The following is a 27,147-nucleotide window of genomic DNA, read 5'->3' as shown; positions in this document are numbered from 1 at the left end:
AAGAATTGGAGGTAGGTGGGCATGTCGTCAATTGCCTCTCTGCTTCTTGTGAGGTAGGGGTTGATGCAGGACATCTCATGTGGGGCTTTGTAAATATGGGAGCTGGGGGCAGTGCTACCTGTGCAGCATCCCTCCGAACAGGTTTAATAGCAATGCCAGACTCCTCTGTGTCACTTTCCACCATGACTGGCTCGTCATCATCATCCTCCTCACACCCTTCCATAAGTCTCAGTCTTTACCTTGCCTGTCCTGTTGGCTCCTGGACTCTGCTGGGGTCCACTTCATGTCCGTATGATCATCATCAGAAGTGGTGCTTGGAGAATATGGTACAGTAGTATCCCTTCTTTTCCTTGCTGGAGTTCTGGGAGCCAATGATTCTAAAAGAGGAGGTTGAACTTCTTGCTCTGAAGGAAGCTCAACCTCCTGTTCTGCTCCAACATCAGGCAAATGTACTATTGCTTGCTGCGGCTGCTGTCCACTTTGCTCTGTTTCTTGAAACAATTGTGTACTACTTTCAGACAGGACCAAATCCAATTCAACATCAGTACTTGTCCGCGTCAACATGATTGTACTGGTTGCCTCACTGACAACATGTTTCTGGGCTTAGGTTGGGGGTGGTGCTATTGATGCAGGAGTACTGCTCTCAACTTGCTCACCGGAGGCCGGTGTGGCAGGCACAAGTTTTATGAAAAAGGTTGTGGTTGACATGCTAGTGGTCGAAATCTGCGTCTTCTCCTCTCCATTGGCCACTTTCTTGGCAGCACCTTTCCAAGGGGCCATCTTGAAGCTTTCAGTTGGCAGTGGCACTTAGCTTCACAAGCTGAAAAGATGCGTATGTTGTGTATTCAGTCATGCTTCACATTGTGGACAAGCCATCTGTCTGGCAGTACTGTGGGTGGTATCTCTTCTCTTGTTCACCTAAAACCAAACAAACAAGAAGAACATCAGGGAAACCTGACATTGTTGCAGTTCAATTAGTAGTACAAACAAACAATATCACTTAGTGTTGTTACTTAAGTTATTTAAAATAATTAGCAATACAGTCTAACTATCCATTCGTAAAGCCACATCAACATAAATGTTCATGGTGTACAGTACACTCAGGAAGGGAGGTGCAGGTGACAATGGACTAATCCTTAGACCCTGAATGCTGTTATGCAGTGCACATATAGCAGACATGGGGTTAATGCCAGATTTTAGGAAAATGAAAAGAAAAAAACATTGCAAATCAAAATTTTAAAAAAATATATCACTAAAGTTTCAATTACAAAAATATGCAATAAAAACTAATTTTGAGAAAAAAGTTACAATTCCAATTTTAAAATAAAATCTAAATTAAAAAACAAGAAAATAAAAGCCTCAAATTCTAAAAATGTAAAGATTTTTTTTTAATAAATAAGTGAACTCATCTATCAAACTATCCATTGGTGGACAAAATGGCTGTGCCAGATGATCATCAACAACAGCAACAATGAGCAAGGAGGCATGGCCACAACACAGAAGACATGCAGGCCTATGGCAAAAGCACACTGGCTGGCTACACAAAATGGCCACCAGCCACATGGTCACAACAACAAGCAGGAGGCCTGGAAAACAAAAAACACATGCAGTCCTATGGACACTGACTATACAGAAGGTCCCCTGGCCACATGGCATGGGGAATAAAGACAAATGTTGGCCTTTGGCAAACACACTTCCACACTGGCCAGACAAAGAAGGCATAGATTGGAAACACCGCAAAAATAAAACATGAATTCAGCAATGCAAAAAACGAAAATTAACTAGACTGAGAATTTTTACAACAACACACATCCTCCAAAGGCATCAAATATAATTACCCCACCTATCCACCGTTTGCAAAAAATTACTTGAAATATGCCAAAAAAACACATTTTGCAATTTGATCCAATGCCATCCATGGCCTAAATTATGTCTAAATTCAACGTACACCACAGAAACAGTTGTTTCATGCACCCATGACTAGTACAGGGCCTACAGGCTGGAAGGTTTATTGGCAGACCAGGCCACATAGTGAATGAAATCAATATTGCAAATGTACTAAAAACATGGAGAAAATATAGTAAACTGTACAACATGTTTCCTTTACAAAAGAAGAAAAATGACATAAAAAAACAAACTAGTCCCCTACTGAAACTGCAGCCCACCCACCACAATACATTTTAAATTTTTTATAAAATTACAAATAAATCCAGGTGCATGCCCCCGATCAAAAGAAACAGCACCATTATACACCAGTTGTTCAATTTATTTGTGAAATCAAAAATACAAAGTCCTTAAAACCAATGGTATATATGTAGCAGACAAGGAGAGTGATCCTTCCAGCTCCAAATTCCAATGAAAAGTGACCAGGAGAGGAAGAAAGCACTGGAGGAGACTGCTGGAGAAGAACAAGAACTCAGGAGCTCCCCTGATTTCACTCTTGCAAGATCTTTATTCGTCAAAGAAAAAATCTAAAAGCAAAACCTATCTCTTGAAATGTCAACTACCTCTATTTCTACTAGTGTAGAAATATTGCTGCAAATCATGAATTCCCAAATCACATAAATGAAACTGTGAGAGCTAAGTGTTTGTGTTTGCATGTGTGTGTGTGTGTGTGTGTGTGTGTTTGTGAATGTGCGGGCATGCGTGTCTGCAAGTGGATAAGGAAGGGTTTTGTGAAAAGTGATTTTGTTTAGCTGCACGAAACAGCTGCAGTGGGCAAGTGCCCATCGAGTCAATCACACATTCATGTTTATGACACATTTTTGATAATAGATACATTTTACAGTAAAAAGAATTCAGACACCAAGAAAAGAGCTAGCGAAACACACCTAAGACAGCTCCAACATTAGCAAAGAAATCTCCTTGATCATCAAAGATGTTATCACACTTACTGCCTCAATCAACAACATCACCCCTCTCAAGAACAGTAAGATGACCTATCTAACTTATTCCACAGAACAATCATTAACATCTACAGCAACTTTGCACATTAGCCAGATCCCAGTGATCTCATTGCTGACCTGCTCATCACTAACCAAGACTGTCACAATCACGGAGACCGTCCACTCTGGGACCCAACAAACCCATGCCCCCACCACATCTACAACCTCAGTGCATCCCCAATTAGCTCAGCCCTCACTAGCATCCTGAACTTCTTAAACACCTCTATCACCATCCCGGAAGCCTGGAAGCATACAGCAGTCAAAAACCTTCCTAAGGCGACCTTCAGTCAACCAAGGCCAACTGGCCAGCGACCGCCCTATCTCTCTGCTTCTTTACCGAGCAAAAGTGATTGAGAAGGCAATCAACAAACAACTCAGAAGCCACCTCAAACGTAACCACTTACTGAGCAACACACAATCAGGTTTCAGAAAGAACTACAGCACAGAAACAGCACTCATCACAGTCACGGATGACATATGGACCATCCTAGACTGAGAAAAAACAGCTGCCCTAATCCTGCTTGACCTCTCAGTGGCATTCGACACAGTCTCCCACAACACACTCATTCAAGGACTCCACATGTTTGCATTCCTAGGATAAGAACTCAAATGGATCTGCTCCTTCCTCAATTAAAGAGTCAGACTGCCACCCTTCACTGCCTAATATTCGAAGTCCCCCAGAGATCATCTTTTAGCCTTACCCTGTTCAAGTCTACATGGCCCGCTCGCCAAAATGGGTGGAACTCACAATGTTTTACTCTGTGGAATTCTGTGGAGTTACATAAAAAGTCAGCAAAATTCCACAGAGTTCCACAAGTAGCTGAATTTTGGCACTTCATGCTGCTCGTGCAGATTTTTACAGACAGGAGCTAGTTCCATGCTGTAAAATCAGCATGAATGGTACCATGCTCAAGCCAGAGGGCACTGCTTCTTTCTTCCGCTTAAATAGATTTTCTACTCGAGCCCCAGCATTCTCAAGAAAAACAGAAGTGATCTTCCGCCTGCATTAGGAAATCACGCCAGGACTTGTCCTAACGCTCAATTATTCTCGCTCACCGATTTAACGTTGGCGTGCCACTCACAATAAAACCTCAGTCATGTGAAGGGTTGCGAAGTTTACCAGAACTCCGCACTTCAGGCGGAGTGGACAAAACTCTGTGAACTCTGCCAGCGGAGCAGAGTTTACCCCCCCACCTTTAATCTCAAGTCTTCACCATCATCTCCAATGCAGACGATTTTCAACTCATCCTGACAGATAAGACATGCATCACCAGAACCAACATCACCAACTGCATAACCTCAGCAGAAGAATGGATATGAACCAACTGCTTCAAACTCATGTCCGACAAAACACAACTACTAGTCTTCAGAAGCAAGAACTCCACGTAGGATGCCACGTTGTGACTAATGGAACTAGGATCAGCTCCTGCTCCCAACTGCTACACTACATATTTGAGGATCATCCTGTACAACATGCTCAACATGATGTCACAAGTCAATGCAGAGAGCTCCGCCTGCTTCCACAACCTGAATATTGTAGTATTCTTATGCTGTGATCACATTGTTCCTAATCAGTGCTGGGAGCACAGAGTTCTTAGTTCTCTCTGCCCAATCTATCCCAGTTGTTATGTTGCTAGGGAGCATTTACTGTTTGAGGAAGCTGTTTTACTGTTTGAGGATGCTGTTTTAAAAAAGCCAGTGGGCGGTTGGAGCTGGATGGCAAGCTGGCTGTGAGGTCCTGTCTATCGTGTAGCCATTTTAATAAAGCAACTTGAACTTACCTTTGTCTGGCTTCGTCTCTAGGAAATATGTCAACATGTTGGCTACACGGCTACATATCAAAACCAACGTGTGCAGCAACCTTCAAGCTGTCACATTTCTGGTGATTTCTTGGCCCAGCTCCACCTCTTCTTCATCCTTTGCCATTTCTACATGGTGAATTGAACCTCTGCCACCTCTGCGCTCCACATGCTGCCTGGATTCTTCTACGATCAGCATCCTCCTACGTTTTCAGCGGTCTACTAGATTTCAGCATGAGCCTGGCCCAGCAACAAGTCTAAGGTCAGTTGACGTCATATATTTTCATGTGCCTTTGATAATTTTGGGAGAGCGTGAGTATCCCCAGCGATACCTTGTGGCTGCACCGCATGAGTGGCTGTGACACGCGCCGTCTGTCCTGCCTGGCCTGTGCACATCACATCACATGATGCTTGCCTGTTTTGTCAGTCATGCCTGGTCTGTGCCCTGACATGATTTGATGTTTTCCGTTAGCCAAAGTCCTGCATGTCATTCTCTGTCGAATATTTCTTCACTGTGATCTGAACACCTGCTTGTAAATCAAGTGGATCACAGTAAATTCTTTCTGGTGATCTGCACACCTTGCTTTAAGTAAATTCTGGAAAACCTATTCACTGTGATCCTCACACCTGTTGGTGAACTTGTGGATTCTTTACAATTTGTTGATGGAATGGTAAATCACTGTGGTTCCCCTCATTTCTTCTTCTTGCCATTGCTTTATCCTGCAGATCAGTGATTTGCTCACTACTGTTCACACGTTCGGTGAAATTATTTGTCCCTCATATCTTACTCATTACATTTATTTTGTCTCTTCTCATGGGCACGGATCTGTTATGCACTCTCTACCATTTTAACTAGTACTACCAGTTATTTTTTAGTTATTTTATTTTTGCTTTCTTCAGCACCATGTGCACCATGAAAGCTGTTGCACCACCTCCCTCATTTTTGGACAGTCCCGCGAGTCTCTTGTTAGATGGGAGGTATGGTTCGACGCATTTGAAACTTATCTCAGGGCCATTGGTGCGTCAAGGTACAGTGCTGAACAGAAAAAATGCTTATTGTTACACTCATTGGGCTTTGAGGAGAAGTCCATATTCAAGCATCTACCTGCAGTAACACACCAGGAAGGTGACGTCATTTAAAAATATCAAGACACCATTACAAAACTGAAGACTAGGTTTGACAAACAACGTTGTCTCATGGTATTCCGTTTTTCTGCCAATGTAAAGATAATCAAATCAGGCAAAAAATGTTATTAATTGGAAACCCATAACTAGATGAAACTAGGTGGCCAAAAGTATTGACATTTTTCAAATTTCATTGAAGGAGTTGGAGGATAAAGTTATTGAGTCTGTTAATGCTGTAGTGGGTAGTAGGAAGTTGAAACCCAAAGACTCTTACAGTGGAATGTCTACCAACGTCAATAGCAAGAGTAAAGTTCAGTGCATTATTTCTAAATGAATGTGCTTTTCTTGTGGGAACGCCTCACATCCCAAGGGAGGGAGGTGTCCCACAGTCAATGTGGTGTGCAATGATTGCAAGAAAACGGAACACTTTGCCAAAGTTTGTTTAAGGAAAAAAAATCAACATAAGGTTGTTGCATGTGTGGTGGAGAGTATTTGTGACTCTGACTCAGAGGTCATGTGGATTGTGGCGGATGTTCCGGTGGGTTTGTTGTCTGAGGGATCTGTACCCATTGAGGGTGATCCATCAAATTGTGAGGTGTTTGTTGGGGGTAAAGCCGTTCATTTGATGGTTGATTCTGGCATCAGAATTATGATTATTACCCAGAAACTAGGAGATAGTGGGGTGATAGAACACTTTTGCCACCTGAACATTCGCCAGTCTCATACGAAGGTTACAAAATTGAACTCCTTGGTTATATTAAGGATGTGCTCACATTTAAAGATAGGAGGATCAATGGTAAAGTTTACGTTGCTCTTAAAGGTTTGAAAATCTTAGGATGGTTCCATCAAGGATTGTTCGGTATGGTTCTTAGACCTGGTGTGAAGGAGCAAGTTTTAGTGGTTGGTTGTGATTAGGTGGAACACAAGTGGAAGAAGAAATTCCCCTCAGTTTTTGGTGAAGGTTTGGGAAAAATACAGGGTTTCAAACACAAAATTATTGTGAAAGATGGTGCTTCACCCATTAAACATAAACTAAGGGGTGTCCCGTTCAGCATGAGGGCAGACCTTGACAAAGAGCAACGGTCTTTGTGTGATCAGGGGATCATTGAGCCCACTGAGAGGTCTCTGTGGTTGTCTCCCTTGGTGGTAGAGCACAAGAGGTGCGGAAAGTTACGTCTGTGTGTTGATCTGAGGTCCCTTAATAAAGAAAATCTGGGTAGATTTTCATACTCTTCCCAATATATGTGATTTGTTTGCATGCATCAGAGGTTCTAAGGTTTTCTCCAAGCTGGATCTCGCCAGTGCTTATCACCAGATAGATTTATACCCTGACTCATGACCTTTGACAGCTTTTGTTTCCCCTTTGGAAACATTTCAATACAAATGGATGCTGTTCGGTTTGGCATCTGCTGCCTCTGTTTTCCAAAGGGTCATGCAAAACTTGTTGGAGTCTGTGGTAGGAGTGTTAGTCTTCCAAGATGATGTTCTTATTCATGCTAAGGATGTTCACTCACATGACGATATTTTAAGAAGCCTTTTAGATATCTTTGAGAAGCATGGTGTGGAAATCAAGACTAAAAAATGCAAGTTGTTGTGTGAAGAGGTGGAATACCTGGGTCATCTAATTTCTGAAGAAGGGATCTGACCTAGGAAAGGTCTCTTAGATGCCATTGTTGGGGCCACGACACCTGTCAACAAGACAGGAGGGAAGTCACTGTTGGGTCTCTTCGAGTACTACTCACGTTTTATGCCAGATTCCACTACCATGGTACCACCCATTGGTAATCTGCACAGGAAAGGAGTGAGACTTGAGTGATCTGAGGAAACTGAGTTGCAGTATTCTGTCATCGGAAAAGAGTTTTTGTGTTGTCTGTGGGCAGGGGAAAGGTTTTGCCCATATGTATGGGGTAGGCAGTTTCTGCTGTGGACTGACCACAAACCTTTGGTCAATATTCCGGGCACAGGAGTTAAAAAGTGTTGTACACCAAGGATTTTGAGAATGGTTTCTGGGCTAATGCAATCTTAATTTGATGTTGTTCACATTCCTGGTGGTAAATATGATAGGGCTGATTTTCTCTCCCGGTTCCCTTTGAGCAGTAATGAAAGTGATGGTCAGGAATTTCATGAGCTTTGGGAAGAGGCCTCAAAGGATTGTTTCATGGCTGCCTTGGAATTATCAGAACTTCACCTTTGCTCGAAGGAGAATTGGATGAGTGCAATGAGGGATGATGAGGTTCTGCAGCAAGTTTGAGATCTAGTCAGAAGTTACTGGCCCAGATAAAAAGTCTTATCTCTGCTTCTACAACCTTATTGGAAGGTTGAGGCATAAATATCCATGGAAGATGGACTTTTGCTGCACTTGGAAAAAACGAATCCCTCCCCACGGTATTAGGAAAGACATCATCAGCAAGGCCCATGAAGGTCATCTATGCGCAACCCTCACCAAACGTTGCATTAGCAAAACCTTTTGATGGCCTAGCATAGATGCTCAAATCAGCGATGCAACAGAGAATTGTGTAGTGTGTGATTCGGCAGATAAAAGGGCCCCTTCTTCTCATCGTTTGCCCTTCAGAACTTTGGGTTAAAATTGGTGTGGATATCATGGGTCTTGTTGAGTCCTTGCCGGGAGGTTCCCGCTATATTTTTGTGCTGGTGAATTATGCACCTAAGTGGCGAGAGATCAGGATGGTCAAGGACCACAGTGCATCAAATTTAGTATTGTTTCTCAAAGATATTTGCATGAAGGAGGGTTTTCCTGAGGTGCTTGTTTCAGACAGTGGTACACAATTTGTGAGTGGTGAATTTAAATCCTTTCTTGATTCTTGCAGCATCAAGCGGGTGAAAAGTTCTCTTTATCACCCACAAAGCACTGGCTTGGTTGAGGCTACGAACAGAGTGGTGGGTAAGTGTGTCAGGTGGGCAAAGTCAGGCAACCATGGTGTGGGCAAGTCTTTGGACAACATGCTGTTGTTCTATAGAACCACTCCTCATTCCGTGACCAGGATTTCTCCTTTTTTGGTGTTGCGGGGAAGGAGAGCCAACACCAGTTTCAAACTGGGTTGGATGAATAAGTGGATCAAGTCTCAGTCTGACGTGGAGAGTCTGATGGACATTGTCAAAGAGAATTTGTTAAAAATGCAGTCCAAAGAGAAGTATTGGTTCGATCAAAAAAGAGGAGTCAAAAGTGTTCCTGTGGTTGTGGGTGATTTGATACCGGTCAAATCACCTGTCCATGTAAAAAAGGGCTTGAACAAGTTTGGTGCTCCCACTACTGTGGTAAAGATTGGCAGAAATGCTGTTCAGGTCGAAGGACTTGAACTTACGTTTGTCTTGCTTCATCTCTACACAGATGCTGCAAAACATCTTCAAGAGGCTTCCACAGAACACCAGAGTAACCATCATGCAAGCACTCATCACAAGCAGACTTGACTATGGCAACGCACTGTATGCTGGAATTTCCAAGCAGCTCCTGAACAGACTTAGGCCATCCAGAACAGTGCTATAAGACTCATATTCAACCTTCACAGCTGCATCTACTTCTCATCTCACCTCACCTCACCTCACCTCACCTCGGGGAGCTTAACTCGCTCCCCATTTACAAATGCAGCCAGGTCAAACTCCTCACATACACCTACAAAATCCCTTGACAACACTGGACACCCATATCTCAATAGCTTTATACTGTTTCACAATCCATCAAAACACCTACGCTCAACCTCACTCCAACTTGCACACAACACCCACTCTCACAAAATTAGGACACGGGGTTACATCACACCCAAAACATGGAACAACCTCTCAAAACACAGCAGATCCTTCTCCTTGCTACTGGAGTGTTGCGAAAAGCTGAAGACCTGGCTCTTCAAATAAAACTGTGAGGACCACGTGCCTACTCACCTGCCCAAGCACTGAGCTACACTCAAGGGTGTTTAGAGCGATCTACAAATAAACATAACATAACACTTTTACTTCCAAAATGATTTGCAATCCCTATTATTGGAATTCTCTGACAAATGTGAGCTCTTTCATACTGATGAGTATTCAATAAAATGAGGTGGTGCATTGGGGTAGCGCGGAGAGCACTGCCATCAGACGAGAGGAGGCTCGAGGCCTGAGTAAGACCCTGATATCAATGGAATGGGACCTCTTAATAGAAGCATTCAAAGCCCTAGAACCTGCGCCCATTGCTAGAATAAATGACAAATAGTATGGTAATTATCGCCATTATGCTGGTGTATGCTCGCATAATTCCTGAATTTCATGTTAAGCAAATGGGGCGCTATGTTTTATGAACCTTATAAAATGTTGCTTAATTTCACTCAATGTTCCCGAAATTTTACTGGAAAATGTTGCTTTCAAGTGCCAAGTATAACGATTTTTGAAGCGAAATGTCTTTAAGTGTAATGTTCTGATTTTATGCTGATCGCCAATAAAGGCATAAAGCTGGTGCTGTTTCAGTTTGTCTACTCACCAGCAAAGTACTTCACATTAATCTCTCTACTATCCCTTCATTTTCAGACATTGCTTCTTTTCTTGGGAAGAAGGGATACTCAACATGCTATCACAATTCCTTAGCAGTGCTGTGCACATATATGTTTTGATATTAAGTGTAAATCCCTGCTTGATTTGAACGTTAATTAAGGGTGGATAAACCTCTTTGAGCTGCACTCTTATCTAGACTCTGTTCTTTCATTAAAACGGCTTGATTCTTTTTATTCCCTTCTGAAGAGGTCCTTGGGGGTGCCGTTTGACTTTGATAGATTCATTTCATTAATCTATGACATTTTTGTACATTAGCATATAAGCAACTCCAAAAAGCCTGCAAGGAATCTACCTCAATTATTTTTCATAAAGTGAGTTTTAATGGCCCAAAACAACAGGAAGTAATTTCAAAGTCCGCGGATGAGTTGGAAAAATACTAAAGATGCGAAAACGCTTAAACTCAAAAGATACATTTTTAAATCAGATGAAAGGGAGCACAAACAAGTTTACTATATTTTTTTTCTATCTGGCTAGCGTTTGTTCAACAAATATACAAGATTGTCAAATGTCTGCCCCACCAATAAAATAGAGCATTTTCGGTAAATTTAGTGTAATTCCATGAAAATCACGAAATATTATCCCATCCCCAGCACCTGCACTTACGCATTTCGCCCATTTTGCGTTAAACATTAGTGCAAAGTTGATTGTGAATTTGTGATGCGACATTTGGGAACAGACATTGTGTGTCCCAGCATGCTCCTCCTGCCTGCCTGTTTCATAACCCATACCATTCCCACTTTATACCTGCTTTAATGTTTAATTCATTCCCCTGTGTGTTTGCTTTTTTGTTTTGTTTTGTGTCACCCGTGATTCCCGGTCTTGGCAGATACAGACATCGGATCCATGTCCCACTCCCATCAGAGACGTGCGGTCGTGACACCCACCAAAACACCTTTGATGAGGAGGAGATGGCGGCATTTGTATTCCGATTGTTCCCATGTTGGTGACTTGCTTTGCCACACTCACGGCTTCGAGTGCGTGCTGCACAACATGTGCCACTACAATGGCATCACCTGTCCTGCACCCAGCACAAAGATGCGCACTACGTGGCTGACATCGTCCAGGAAAAAGGCCTTGCTCAGCATTGAGGTGAGGGCAACAGATACACGATGTTAACATTTTTTAATTGTATTTTTATGAATTCGCAAGGAGGCTCTTTATTGCAGGGTAAGTGAGTTTAATTACAATTGTGCATTATCCCCATGTCCCAATCACTACTCCTGAGATGATCTCCACCTCACCACAGGGGAAAGAATAGGAAATAAAAGTGAACTCCACCAACCCCCCAAGCATGTCTCAGGCCTGCCAACGCAGAGCCCATGCATGTAGTTTTAAACTGCCATGTTGGCCTGGCAAGTTAACATGCTTGTCAGGCCCGAACCTTCCTTTTTTATTGCATATAGATCACGCCTAAGGTAAGCCCTGGCAGCCCATCGGCAGGTGCAGTGTATTTAAAAAATCAATCAATGAGGGGTTGTACAATGAGGCCACTCACCGTGAGGGTCTCAAGGTGCTGGGGGGAACTGCTGCTTCAGCTGGGTTTAGTTGAAGAGCCAGGTCTTGAAGTCATCAACGGGGATTGCTGTGGTGAAAGGGCCGGGTGTTCTAGATCTTGGGGGCGAGAAAGGAGAAAGATCTCACTCCGGTTCTTATCTTGTGGATCCGAGGGATGGAGGCAAGGGCCAGTTCCAGCTGTGGCCCGTGGAGGGAGTTCCGTGGGCAGAAAGGCGGGGGGGGGGACAGGGTGAGGGGTACTAAACACCAGAATATGGATAATTGGAGGTAAGTATGTATGTATGTATGTATGTGTCTTGTAAAGCGCACTGCTGCCCTGAGGCGTCGTGGCGCTGTAGACCGCTGGGGAACCCGTCCTGGCTATCCCTGTGAGATGGTTAAACAATTAAATAAATAAAATGAATTTCGTAGCGCGCGCTGCATCGCATTTTGCGATGCAGGGCGCGCAACGAAATTTGTTTTATTTATTTAATTGTTTACTTACCTCCAATTATCCATATTCCGGTGTTTAGTACCCCTCACCCTGCCCCTCCCCCGCCCGCCTTTCTGCCCCATGGAACTCCCTCCACGGGCCACGGCTGGCCAGTTCGATGTCTGTTGGGTACGTGGAATGTGAGGCTGTAGTTCAGGTACACTGGTCCATTGTCGTGGACGGCTTTGTAGGTGTGATTGAGAAGCTTGAAGGTTATTCTTTTGTTCAATGGGAGCCTGTCAAGTTTGCAAAGGTGTTCAGTGATGTTGCTTCATGGGGTACACTGAGGACCAGCCTTGCTGCGGTGTTTTGAACATTCTGTAGTTTCCTGAGGAGTTTCTGGGTGATGGCGATGTAGAGTGTGTTGCCATAGTTGAACCTGCTGGTGATGAGTGCGTGGGCGACCTCTTGCTTGCTTCGGTGGAGATACATCCAAAGGTCTTCCAAAGCATGAGGAGGATACAGTGTTGATCCGGTGGCTCATTGTGAGCGAGGGGTCCAGTATGATGCTGCGGTTACGTGCGTGATCTGTGGGAGTAGGGAGTTTCCCAAAGCGGCAGGCCACCAGGTGTCATCCTAGGCCGAGGGGGTGGGTCCCAGGATGAGTAATTCTGTCTTGTCCGAGATGAGTTTTTTTTGGGGGGGGGAGGTGGAGTGGTATATATCGCAAACTAGACCCAAAGGTATCAGAGCACTTTACATGAGCACTAGTTACGTTACAGAAGGACATATTCATTTTTGTTAGGCATGGGGAGATTAAGTGATTTGCCCAGAATCACAGAATGTTGAGCATCCCTGCCGAGACTCAAACCCGGTTCTCCAGCTCCAAGGTCGACTGCCCTAGTCATTAGGTCACATTCTCTCCCATCAAACATGCTAATGTTGAAGAGAGTGGGGTTCAGGGAGGAGCCCTGGGGCACTCTGCAGCTGATCTGTGTAGGTTCGGAGGAGAACCGAGTTAGTCCGAGTCATTAAGTTCGGCCAGGCAGGAAGTAGTGGATCCAGTCCAGGACCTTGCAGCAGATGCCAGCGTCGTGGAGTCTCATGATTAGTGTGTGGTGTGAGACTGTATCAAAGGCAGCTGAGAGGTCTAGCAGGATCAGGGCTGGCATTTTCCCCCATCTAGGACGGTGTGGATGTCTTCGGTGGCGAAGAGGAATGAGGTCTTGGTGCTATGATTGCTTCAGAAGCCGGATTGTGAGATATCCAGGATGTGGTTCACTACAATGAATTCGGAGAGTTGGGTGTTGATGGCTTTCTCGGCAACCTTTGCTGGGAAGGGGAGCAGGGAGATTGGATGGAGGTTTTAGAGGTCTGTAGGCTCAGCACAGGGTTGATCTTGGTGTGTTTCCAGTCATTGGGGAATGTGGCTTCTCGATGGAGCATTTGATATTGTGCTGGAGTTCAGGGGCAATGAAGGTGACTACGCTGTGAAATATGTGGTGTGGGCAGGGGTATGAGGGGGCTCCAGAGTGGATGGTCTTCATGGTCTTGAGTGTGTTGTCCGTGGAGAGCGAGGTCCAGTTGATCAGGGTTGTTCGGGTGTGGTGTGGTTGGGGGTGGTGGTTTTGGGCTCGGTGGCAGGGTCTTGAGCGTTGAAACTGTCCTAGATCAGTCTGATCTTGTGGTTGAAGTAGGTGCCGAGTTTTTCACAGAGTTTTTAAATCTACACTAGGCAAATTTTAAATCTACACTTAACCCGGACCGAAAACTCCACTCCGCCAGTGGAGTTTACGGAGTTTAGCCTATTTTGCGCTTTATTGAGAACGCGGAGTTCAGGCAAAACTCAGACTCCGTGGTGGAGCGGAGTGAGCCAGCCCCTCCACCCTCCCTAATTTAATATATTTTTTTTTTAATGCACCTACCTGCTTGGGTGTCTCCAGGCTGCCTTGTTCTCACCATGGTCTCTCGCTCATCTTCGTCCTCGCCGCCCTTGTCCATGAAAACCCCTAGGTGGAACGTTTTGCACTTGCATAGGGGTTTCTGTGGATGAGGAAGGGAAGGACGAGGAGAAGGGAGAGACCATGGCAAGGAGGAAGCAGCCCAGAGACACCCCAGCAGGTAAGTGCCTTTCTTTTTATAATTAAATTAGGGAGGGTGGAGGGGAGCGGAGCAGAGTTTTTTCCCAACTCTGTGGAACTCCGAGTAGCGGCACTACACCAGCTCCTCCCAGGCTTACTCTACACACACAACAAGGAATAGTAGGAAAGAGAAACACATATGGATGAGTGTGACACAACAAACTGAAAAATGTGTTAAAAGTGCCCTTACCCACTAATAGTGGCATGCTTCATCATTGGGCTTGTGTGAGAAGTTGGCCTGACATATGCTGGTCACTAGTTATAGTGGCCACCTTGCACCAGTCCAATTCGACTCTTGGTAGATAGGTTTAAAGGCAACCTTTTAAAGAAAGCTATCCTAGTGGTAGCTGTGGAGAGCAGCCTTCAGGCTAAGTCTCTGAGGAATGTAAAGCAGCTTGTTTTACCTTATAATCTCTTGAATTACCAAATGAAAAGACACCACACAGGTATATATATCAAATATATATGTATTTATTTCTAAATATACTCTACTAATCTCTTTATGAGATTAGAGCCAGGTAAACATTCAAAAGATTAACAGTTCTCAATAAATTAAGCACAAATATGGCTGTAGCCCTAGGGGCGTACCAGACCATATACTAAATAAATGGTGTAACAAACTCGACTTGCAAAAGGAAGAGGCCTAGGGCCTTGGGAATCGCTGGGGCTTCACTTCTGGAGTGTTAGCAGGTAAGTAGCCAGCCCACAGGAGACGCGTGCAGTGTCTAAACACACACGCGGGTTTTCAATACGTTTCAATGGCAAATGTCGCGGTTTGTAAATTACAGTTTTTGGGCACTTCGCAAAAGTCAACAGGCAAGCAACTTACAGGGTAAGTATTTCGAGAGCCAACACACACTTGGGCACCGGAGTGCACGAGTTACCTCACACAGGGAAGCCGGGTGCATAGGTGTCCTTTGGTGTCGGGTCGCGATGCTGTTTTCATTGGAGATCACTGAAGACTTGCTGCTTGTGACGACTGGAGAGCTCTCCGTTCGAATCCGAAGATGAATTGGAGTTGCAGAAAACCTAGAAATTGATGGGACAGAGTTCAGAGTCACTTGCCAGTGACCGGTGGCCAGCAAGATGGATGACCACAGCTGTTGCGTCTCTTCAGGTCATTGATGGTGTTTTGTCTCTTCGCTCACGAGGTTCAGGAAGGATCGATGATGACCAGCAGCTGGATTCGGGAGGTCCCACAACGTCTGCAGCTGTCGACGGTGTCGACACCCGGATTGGAGCCAACAAGCCTTGGCAGCCGCAAGTCTTGTGTGGAGTGAAGATTGGCAATGGCGCAGACCAGCAAGGTCTGATGGACTTACCCAGCAAGGGTGAGTGAGGGCAGGCCCAGAGCAACCAGTCGAACCCTTGAAGTTGATGTGGAAGTCTTCAGGAGAGTTACTAGCCAACAGACAAGCAACCGCAAAGACGCCTTTGCAGGAAAAGTTTAACAACAGCCCACGGTCACTCGGGACAGGGTAGGCCACTGAATTTCGGTACTAGACCTGCTAGGGACTTGGACAACAAATGGTCCAAAGCACAACTTCGTTGGACGTAGATTAGGGTTTGCACTCGAAATCAGTGCACGGTTCTCTGGTATTGCTGTTCCTCGTCACTCGTGGGGTCCAGATGCCACAGCTTCACTGGAGACTCAAAATGGCCGTCAAGAGGTCAGGAAATCTGCTTCAGGGGATGCAGGAACTTCGGGCTCCGGCGGGAGCGGTAAAGTTTGCAACCGTTGTAGAAGAGTTTTGGTGCCTGCCAAGCAGGAGAGTCACTCCTTGACTCCAAGGGAGATTCTTCAGTCTTCCAGAGATAGTGGAACATCGAAGGCCCAGGATTCTTCTTAGTAGAGCGTCGTCCAGGTGTAATCTAAATTGCATTGGCAATGTGTGGTATCTTATAGTGAAAAGATGGGAGGGACTAGCTCTATGACCACTACTCTAGGAGGGTCAGGGTAGTGGGTGGTTACACCCACTTCCCTTTGTCCAGTTTCGCACCAGAGCAGGGGCAGGTAGCCCCTGAACCGGTTTGTGCTGGCATATGCACAGAAGAGCCTACTACTCCCCCAGTGCAGGACTTCAAAGCACTCTAAGAGTGCACCCACCCAGCTCCAATACACTAAATCCTGTCTGGGAGGTGGTGACACCTCCCTGTGAAGTACTCTGATTTTTGAGACCCCAGAGGTGCCAGGGGTAGCACCCTATGACTTCGAGTACTTCCTGTTGTGGTATTTGAAAATTCCACTCTCATGGTAATATAACAAAGAACTTGGCAAAGAAGCTGAAATATGAAAAGACATCTTTATTAAACTCAAATGAGTGAGACTACGTCGCACAGAAGCCTTAGCAACTGAATGAGGCAGTCTGCAGAACAAAAACCAGTCTTCTCTTTTATACAGAATATTACGCTCTGGGCAACACCGCCCTTCTCTTGCAGTTGGTCATTCACATATTTTACTTCAAAGAACAAGCAGAGTCATGATTACAATCCCACATTTCAGTTCAGCCAGCCCGCAAATATTTACCCAGCGAGGCTCAGATCCCTCATCAGATATCAGCAGACCCCAATAAACACGGGCAGCTCCTGTTTGCAAAACAGGCCATAAAGCAGGAACAGTCAGGTGTGAAAGAGATTAGCCGGAGGCTTGTGTGGGATGAAAAGGCTTTATGGTGTGTCAAACCCTGATGCTAATCACAGGTGGCCGTAGGACAGGCAGCTCGTGGGACCGGACTGACCTGGGGCGGTGGAGCCAATTCGCACAGGTCACAGAAAAGTCAAAGGAAGGCGCATGTGTTCTAGAGGCCTGTATTTGTTCTTAAAGTGTAGCCTATGTGAGGGCAACTATAATATGGCCACCGCTCCAAGATGGAACCCACGGAGCCAATGCATAACATCGTATACATAGTATATTTATCAATGAAATGTTATGCAAAGTACTTGTACATACCGTATTGGCCATTTGCGGTTCGCTAATACCGGAATAGACAGGGGTAGGGCCCTGCCTCCTACGCGGTCCCAAATTTCAAAGTACCACAGACCCTCCTTTTGCCCTTACATAGGCAATACCTATACTCATATCAATCCGAGACCAGGTCTACAGACATGAAGTCATTGAGATGTTGCTGTAGCATCATCCTATTACTTAGCGACTCTCACGGGACACGTCTCCTTACACATGTAGTAGCACAAAGGCCACATATGGCAGGACAAAATAAGGAATACCTCTGTCTGTAGTAGGCGGCATAAGATCACACACCCAATAATTAGTGATGGTCATTACTAACTAGTGTTGATGCAGAAGCTGTACAAAAGAATTGCTTACGAATTCTGATCTTCTAACCTGCTCATGTTCAGGAAAAGGGTGAAAAGAGTGCAAAGAAACAGTAGTGGGAAAAGACATAGGTTGGGAAGCGGGTGCAGAAGTCAATTGGGTAGAGAAAAACAATCCCACCCATAAATGACAACGTCATGTTTAAAAAAGATACTAGAAAACACGTTATTAAGAACATATAGACAACGGGAGAAAGTAGTGACCACTATTACAAATGAAATAGTAATTTTTCACAACCGTAAGCAGAAAGCAAATCCTAAAACTATCTAGTAACATTTTTAGGACTCCTATGCAATTCAGTGATTTGTTTTGTATGTTCAGGTGAAAGAGTGGTGACCCTCATCAATGCTCTGAGGTGAAAAAGGGGGTACTCTTTCCACAGAAAATGGACTTCATTCTGTTTTTACTAAACAGAATAGTACTTTAAAACAATGCCAGCAAAACAATCTGTCTCCTTAACACCTACTCTATACAATCACACAGAAACCTCTTGTGAAACCACCTATGCCCAGAGTCCGTTCAAAAAGCCTCTCTGGCAGGCTTCTATTGTCCATCAAATCTTCTTCTGTTGTTTTCTTTTGCATGGGCCTCTTCATTCAAGCCTTACATGAGAAAAGTACTGCTTAGTTGGAGTGCCCTCCTGGCAAACACCCACAGCTCACTCGAGAGTCTCAATGTCTCAAGGCAGTGCGCCAGTATCTTTCCTTTGCGGCAGGCACTACAGGTAGTGTGCTCTCCATTGATCAAGGGCATAGGTCATCTCGTGCAGACCCGGGACCATTCTCAGGCTCCAACACTCATCATTCAGTGTCAGAGGACGCTCGGGCTGTTCTTTCATGGGCCCTAGAATTAGTGCCTTTTGTCAATCTTGGATCCACCGGTGCACTGCACTTCCATTGGAGCAAAGGAAAAAGAGGGGGGTGTGTGGCCAAAAACTCAGGCCAAGGGGCTCAAGGGACTGCACACTGTCAGAGGTTACCAGCACATGACAGGCGCTCTTGTGCACTGAAATTCTGGTTCTGTGGCAAAACCAGCTCCTCCTTCTTTTCTGATGTTGAACGCCTTCTGATGAAGCAAGTGCGATGCTTTAAACAGTTCATTGTATAACAAGGGGACTGCAAACAGGTGGCCTGCGATCTTTCAAAGGAGTGGCCACACGCCTTGGGACAATTTTGGTCTAGAATACACTGTCATTCTCAAAAAGCAATACAAATATAAAGGCAGTAGGTAAAACAGCGTCTCTAATCTTTTCAATTGGGTTTCCGTGTGAGAGCCTCCATCATCTAAGGGTAGATAACTACACGAGAATTCTATCTACATGGATGTCTTCACATATGGTGGCATTGTGTAATGGGGCAAACACATTTTTTTTCTCAATGATTACATCTAGGTGTTCCTAAATTCCTTATCTAGAATGGGCATGTAGAAAACTTTCACATCAGGTGCAATATGCAATACACAGGCTAATAGTCAAATATGCAAACAAAAGACAAGAACTAGAGGGTCCTGATATTTGCATGATTAGAACACATCTGATCCCACCAAAAATTAAAGCAGCAGGAACAAAAGGGTAAAAACCACATTAAAAATAGACATTGAAAATTCGTCATGTTCAAAAAGTAAACGTAAGATATCTCCTTTTGAGATGGAAAACTTGTCTTACTATATCAGTTAACCAGTCTATCGCTACTCTGACAGTCAGGCTGGAAAACATTGAAGCAGGCCTAAGGAAAATTCTTGAAAACCAGTCTGGTCATACAAAAGGGAATTATACATAATATGGGGGTCCCTGGTACATCACTGTAGACTGGAAATGTGTACCTGAACAATACACCTACAATAATAAATGGGCTGACTGGTGAAAGGAATACGGAAAAGGGAATTGGAACTAGGACACAACTAAAATCCCCAATAACTAAGCATAATGCGACATTGGTCAGGGGAGAAGCAACAAAAGAAAAAAAAAAATCTATAGGAAGAACAAAAATTATTTGGATGATAGTCAGGCATGTGACACAACATCAAGAGTACGGATGATACACAAAAGGCCAAAGTTACACAAATGTTAACTCTACCGCTGGCGACTACACCATATACGGTAACCCTAGGTAATGTTCCAGTTCCTTCTTCAGGGAAAAATATGAAAACCTGGTTTTTCTTTTAAGGAGCAAGAGCCATATGCTACTTAGGAAACAGAACATCATTAACTAATGTAATATAGAAATTGGGCCACCTTGAGTCACAGATCTATAATTTCATCCTTAGGTCCAATCAAGGATACATAAATGTATGGCTGCCTGTTCCTTTAAGGGAAGGGGCAGTAACGTGACTAACTGCAGGTGACACACTTTGATCCTGTATATCTATTTTATTTTCCTTCAATACCATTATAGCCAAATAGACATGCACTGGTAAAGTGTTGTCTCTCATGTTCACAGCATGAAATATCATTATCTGTGGAATTTAGTAACCAGAACAAGTTCAACCAACTGTTGCGTAGCGATGGGCATCGTCATGACCATTCCCTCACAACACAGGTAAACTTGTAATAGTATCAAAAGCAGCAACAAAAACAACGAAAACATGCAAAAAAAAACAAAAAACGCACAAAACGTCAAGCCATCAGATATACTTGCTGTATATCAAGCACAAAAAGCATAGACAAATTTCAATAGCATATGTGAGTAAGCGGTGACACACAAACACCATGTCATGTACTTTATGCACTGTAAAACTGCAGCCCAAAACCCAATATTTGGGCCTGTTTAATTTGTCAGGTTTAAAATCCTTACCCTCCTTTTGACAGCAGATCACCAGGCAATGGAAATCTGCTGTCAAATATAACTTTACTGTTTCTCTTCTAACGTACAGGACCAGCAAGAACAATTCATGATAGGACCAAACACACAAAAATAAATTTCCATTACTTAACTGTTACCCTCTTGTCAGTTACCTGGCAACATCAAGCCATCGTAGTTTTACCTTTCTGAAAGTAAAAATCGTTACATGACACTCCATATTAATTTGGCACCTACAATTTCCACTGTGAAAAAGAAGTCTTAATTGGCAATGCGTTCTCACGTAGGCATGTAGCCTTAAAAAAAAAAAAATTTTAGAAAAAGGCTGCATCTTGTTTTCTGTCTAAGACTTAATGCAACACTTCGTTTTCTGTTAAATAAGAGCAACTAGCAGGCATCATTCTATTTTTTTAGAGGGAGACACAAATGTATCAGTTCTGCAAAGCATTTAACATGATGTTTGGGCTTTCAAAGAAAACCCCTTTTCTATATTTTCCCTTTGGAATTAAGTTCATTAGTTTTAGTGATGTTGTTATGGAGAAACCAGAAACCCCAGCTTTAGAGGCCCGTGTAGCAAGGTCATTCTGCATTCCACAGAGGCAAGGCCCTAATTTAAAAGGTCATAAATGTCAACGTGGCAGCCTACTCCATTGTTTACACTAAAGATAGCATCTCAGCAGCGTGACCGAGCCAGCCTCTGCAGCTCTCCCAACCCCCAGCTTCTGCCACTCTGAATTTGTCAAAGCCAGAAGGCCTTCCTAATTCCTCCTAACTTGCAATAATTCACTCTATTTTGAAAAATAATTTCTCCTTTTTAGGCGCTAAAAAAATTATCCCTATTCCCAGATTATTAAACTACATGTACTGTGAATAATTCACAAAACTTAATAACACACATACCAGTTTTTAGAATAAATGCTTGTTGCAATCCTATGCAATGGTACACATTTCATCAACTTTAAATTAATGAACTTCTCAGTAGGCCCAGCTGAAGTTAGAACCTTCAACCCTGATATTAAAACAAGCCGTTGTACTGGCATATTAACTCATTGAATCATAAGAAGGCACAACCTGTAAATATATATCAAACCTAAATGTATGTATTTACTGAAGCCTGAGACACTTTAAAAAGTACTCTGAATGAAAGAAAATGCAGTTTAAACAGCGCTTTTACCCAAATTCGACTTTGATATTTTAGGCATTAAAAAATGAGTATCCTACAATTTTCTTGCATAATATGCATTACCAGAATGTCCATTACATAACCCATGAGTCAGGCATTGGAAATAATAACTTATACTTTATAAAAATGAGCTTCTTTGCGCCTGCGCCAAGGGAAAATTGTACACATGAATGCTTGCCATTTTAGTGATGCAACACAACTCAAATCAAATTTTAATGCTAGTAGGTCATAGTATGAGTATTAAGCTTTATAAATATCAAAAAACGATTTTGAAAAGCACTTATTTTTTTAATTTTTTTTTTATTTTTTGTGATAATTCCATGTATAAAAAAACAAGCTGCATCCCTTGCCTATCATTTTGGACACATTTAACTCACAAGCCTAAGCGCATACGCCCAATTTGAAATGCGTCACATTTTTGCGCCACTTTCATTTAAAAGGACGGTTATGCAAAATTCCACCCGTGTTTAACTGGGAAGGTGCTGGCTGGATGAACATTCTCTCAGATATACTGCAGCTGAAAAGTTTGCCTGTGAACATCTAATACAATGCATCTAAGGAAAATGCTGTAAATTTAGTTACTTTTGCAAAAATAGATAATTTCGTTTTTGGGGCCTTATTTATATCTATTGAATGTGTTTCTAATTATATCCTTTAAGCATTTAACGGCAATTTTGTATATGTGCACAATTGCTCATTCTATAAATTAAAGAGCAACATATAGCTATTTTAGCACATCACACCGTTCATTTCTGCATTTTTTTCCTAAGTTTCTACTTGATATTAATTAACCAACATTTTACTTAACAGACTGAAAACATCAAAAGACCCACAAACACATATTGAGCTCATTTCAGACATAAACGGAAAGGGGGTCAAACAGAGAATACAGCGTGCTTTAGCCATTTTTCATAAATAGCGCCGTCGCAATTTACTTACAGAAGTTGCACTAATGAGAAAACCACATAGACATTTAAACACACAGTTGACTTACAAATCAATACGCATGACAGAAAGAAAGAACAGCTCACAGACTATACTTGAACCAAACCATTTGCAAATACTAGTTGTAAGTCATATTTACAAGAAACACTTCTCAATAGTGTTCCAAAAGGCTGCATAAACAGCCCAACAGACTGATGTATCTCCAAGAAGTAGTGAATACGCTCAATTCACTAGCTTGGGCTAGCAGAACACCAAACAAAATCGTTCTGCATATCTTCATTCATAAAACTGCGCAGAACAAAGGATCCTTGTTTTGTATTATGTCATATTTTAATTCCCTGGGGATACAAAATCACCAAGGAAGAAATATGTTTTCAAATCTAACCGATTTTAACTATGGTACCTTCCAAAAAAGCAACACATTTTTTTATGTGAGCTTACAAACAGGCATGCCAAAAACACTGCGGAAACCAAATGGAGAAATATCTCCTCATTACCTGCCTACACAAATTGCAATTCGCATATTCAAACCTATACACCAAAGTTCCAAAGCTACATTTCCAAATTTGCTAAAATCAGGCATCTTATAGCTCACTAATCTATTTCAAACTTCAAGTGGTTATCTCTACCAATACACTCGCAAATATACGAGACCCTTGACTATGGTAATTGCAGTGACCAAATCAAAAACCAAGAAACCAACCCCTCGGCTTTGGTAATTGCGATAACCAAATTAAAGACCCAAAGAACCAAAGGACTGGGAGCGACCCATTTATACTTAATTCTTCTTTTTACTAATCAAAATGTTACCCAAATTCTAACTGCCAAGTTCTAGATGACTAAACGGTCTTTTATAATACTCACGCCAAAAGGGTTCTCATGCAGGAGTGACATCATGTGTAGGATCAAAATCAGGAAGATCAGAAATATACTGGGCTGCATAAAAGAATCTCCAGAATCCCTGTGCACAGATTACCTTCTTGGTAGAGTCCTGTTCTGTCCTCCTCAGTAGATTTCAGTCTCCTGACAAGATCACTCCCAAGAAGAAGTCACTTCGCTGATGAGCCAACTGAAGTACTCTGATTTTTGAGACCCCAGAGGTGCCAGGGGTAGCACCCTATGACTTCGAGTACTTCCTGTTGTGGTATTTGAAAATTCCACTCTCATGGTAATATAACAAAGAACTTGGCAAAGAAGCTGAAATATGAAAAGACATCTTTATTAAACTCAAATGAGTGAGACTACGTCGCACAGAAGCCTTAGCAACTGAATGAGGCAGTCTGCAGAACAAAAACCAGTCTTCTCTTTTATACAGAATATTATGCTCTGGGCAACACCGCCCTTCTCTTGCAGTTGGTCATTCACATATTTTACTTCAAAGAACAAGCAGAGTCATGATTACAATCCCACATTTCAGTTCAGCCAGCCCGCAAATATTTACCCAGCGAGGCTCAGATCTCTCATCAGATATCAGCAGACCCCAATAAACACGGGCAGCTCCTGTTTGCAAAACAGGCCATAAAGCAGGAACAGTCAGGTGTGAAAGAGATTAGCCGGAGGCTTGTGTGGGATGAAAAGGCTTTATGGTGTGTCAAACCCTGATGCTAATCACAGGTGGCCGTAGGACGGGCAGCTTGTAGGACCGGACTGACCTGGGGCGGTGGAGCCAATTCGCACAGGTCACAGAGAAGTCAAAGGAAGGCGCATGTGTTCTAGAGGCCTGTATTTGTTCTTAAAGTGTAGCCTATGTGAGGGCAACTATAATATGGCCACCACTCCAAGATGGAACCCACGGAGCCAATGCATAACATCGTATACATAGTATATTTATCAATTAAATGTTATGCAAAGTACTTGTACATACCGTATTGGCCATTTGCGGTTCGCTAATACCGGAATAGACAGGGGTAGGGCCCAGCCTCCTACGCGGTCCCAAATTTCAAAGTACCACACCTGTGACAAGAAACCCTTTGTTGGGCTCCCTCCACTGCGAGTTTTGGTCAGCAGCAGGAGGGCAGCCCGGTGTCTGTGCTGGTGGCATCCATTTTGTGATGCCAGGGCTCTAGAAGATTTCTACCGTGTAGTACAGTGGGTACATGTCATCCCCTCTAGAAGGGTGGGATCCTACTCCCACATCAGTTACTGGTGTGGGGGTAGGATTCCAAGTTGTTTGACACCAAACACGACATGTTTTGATGCAGTCATTCCAAAGTTAGCATTTACCGCGAGGTTATAATGCACTCTGCCAGCTGCAGAGGGGTCCTGCTCAGGCAGAAGCACCCCCTCACATAGTAAACCAAGCACCCTGCCCTTGGGATTGATAGGGCCTACCATAGGGGTGACTGATAGGTTTATATGTGTGTGCATGGTGAGATATAGGAACCTATACCTCAGTGAGGAGTGCTATCACTACCTCACACAGGCTGCAGTAGCAGGCTTGTGGTGTCAGATTGTGAGTGCTTCCCAGGGGTGGCATAGTACATGCTGCAGCCCCTGGTAGGCCTGTGAAGTACCAATGCCCTTGGTACCTAAGGTACCATATACTAGGGGCTCATAAGGTACCACAGTATCCAATCACTAGTGCATCTAATATGCACACCAAGTTGTTTAGAGAGATCAGTTAGACTGGGGCCCTGATTAGCTGGGACCCAGCCAGACTATAGCCAGAAACCAGTGTATACATCAGAATAAAAGTGGGGGCAACACAAGTGCAGATCCTACTCTCCTACAGCTTGCTAACAACATCCCTGACTGAGCAGCCCAAAACCTAGTGTGGAGCATAAAGGAGGAGAGGACAATACAAACATAAAAGTCTAAGGGATCTGAACGTGCAGATACCAAGTGTGATCGCGATTAAAACCTGATCGGGAATTTCCCCAATAGCATTTATTCTTGGATTTCCTGGCCAGGATTAAAAATAACCTACAGGATGGTGATGATAGGGAAAGTTATTATCCCTGCATCCCTCCTATCTGCAAAATTGGCGACATGTTTTGCCTGCAATTGGTTGCTCTTAAGTGTCTCTCAGACTTCATCGGGAATACATATCCCACAATGCCCCTATTCTCCTACCAGTGTATTTTGGTAGACAGTGGTCTGACCCAATCTGGTCTTTTGCCTTTAAAGTAACACTGCAGTATTTCTGAGCTTCATCAATCATTCCTCTGAAACTGGTGTACGATGAGGAGCCGATGGAGGCAGCGTTTCAACCTTGATGATTGTGTGACTAGAGGGAGATGCTCCCGCTCTCTCACCAGTTTAAGAGGAATAATTGATGAAACACGGAATTACGGCAGTGTTATGCTGAGGCGAGCCCAAACAGCATCCAGTATTATTGAAACCCAAAGGAGTAAATTAACACAGTTTCATACATATGTGTATATCACTAGGACATGTAGTTTGGTGTGTATATTACATAGAGATATCGCCCAACAACATCCAACAAACAGTATGGTTGCTGTAGGCCCCTTTTTTCTTCTGGGTCAAGTCCAGACTTTACCTATAAATGGATCATCAAAAAGAGAGAGGTGTGGTATGAGAACATTGTGTGTATCACCTGGGTACAGAGACTGCCGCATGTTGAAATCCCACACATCCCCATGAGTGCACAGAAAACCACACACAAAAGCAACTTTCAATAGCCAGAGCCTTTCCACATTGCAGAGCCTTTTTACATTGCTTGACAACTTTGTAACACTGGAGCACAGGTGTCATGGGCATCACTAACACCAGGAGCATCTCCCCCCATGTGGGCCAGTGAGTTCTGTCCTCTTTAATGTCCTAACCCGATTTTAATGTCTAAAAAATTCAATTTGTGTTAAAAAATTAAATATACACAAATAAACAGCACTCAAACTAGACTTTCAGTTACTCTCGAGCAGCCAAGACAATTTCTTTAATCTTTTAACATCACCAACACACCATTTGTAGTGATATGCTGATTGGCATTAACAGCCTATTACCTGGAGATCTCAGAGCCCCTAGGTATGTGAGGTAAGCAGCAGAGCAAAAGACTCCTGGGCTTAGCTTCACCCCTTGATGATGTTTATTTAAAGTTAGCCCATGGGCATTTCAAGCTGAAGCCCTGCAGTGCCAGAGGCTTCAAGACTGCAGCCGCACCTGTTACAGAATAGAATGGGATCAGTGAAGTACCCTGACCCCACCACACTCTTTAATGAGGGTGGAAGGGTGGGGTTAGTTACATTGCAGGCAGGAAGCTGACCACCAGGTTCCGTGCAGTGTATCAGCACCAGTATTGGTGACCTACAGCATAGAATTCAGTTCCCAGCTTCCCGTGCTTTTATGAATGCACGTGTGCCACCACTGAGATTGGATACATGCTTACTGGAGGAGATTACATGCTACAGAGCTTATGTCATCTGTGTAGCTATCTGTCTGTCACTTGGTG

This window comes from Triturus cristatus, chromosome 2_1, assembly GCF_964204655.1.
Source record: "Triturus cristatus chromosome 2_1, aTriCri1.1, whole genome shotgun sequence".
NCBI classification, from domain to species: Eukaryota; Metazoa; Chordata; class Amphibia; order Caudata; family Salamandridae; genus Triturus; species Triturus cristatus.
The sequence above is the reverse complement of the archived record's forward strand: the minus strand, read 5'-3'. Positions refer to the sequence as shown.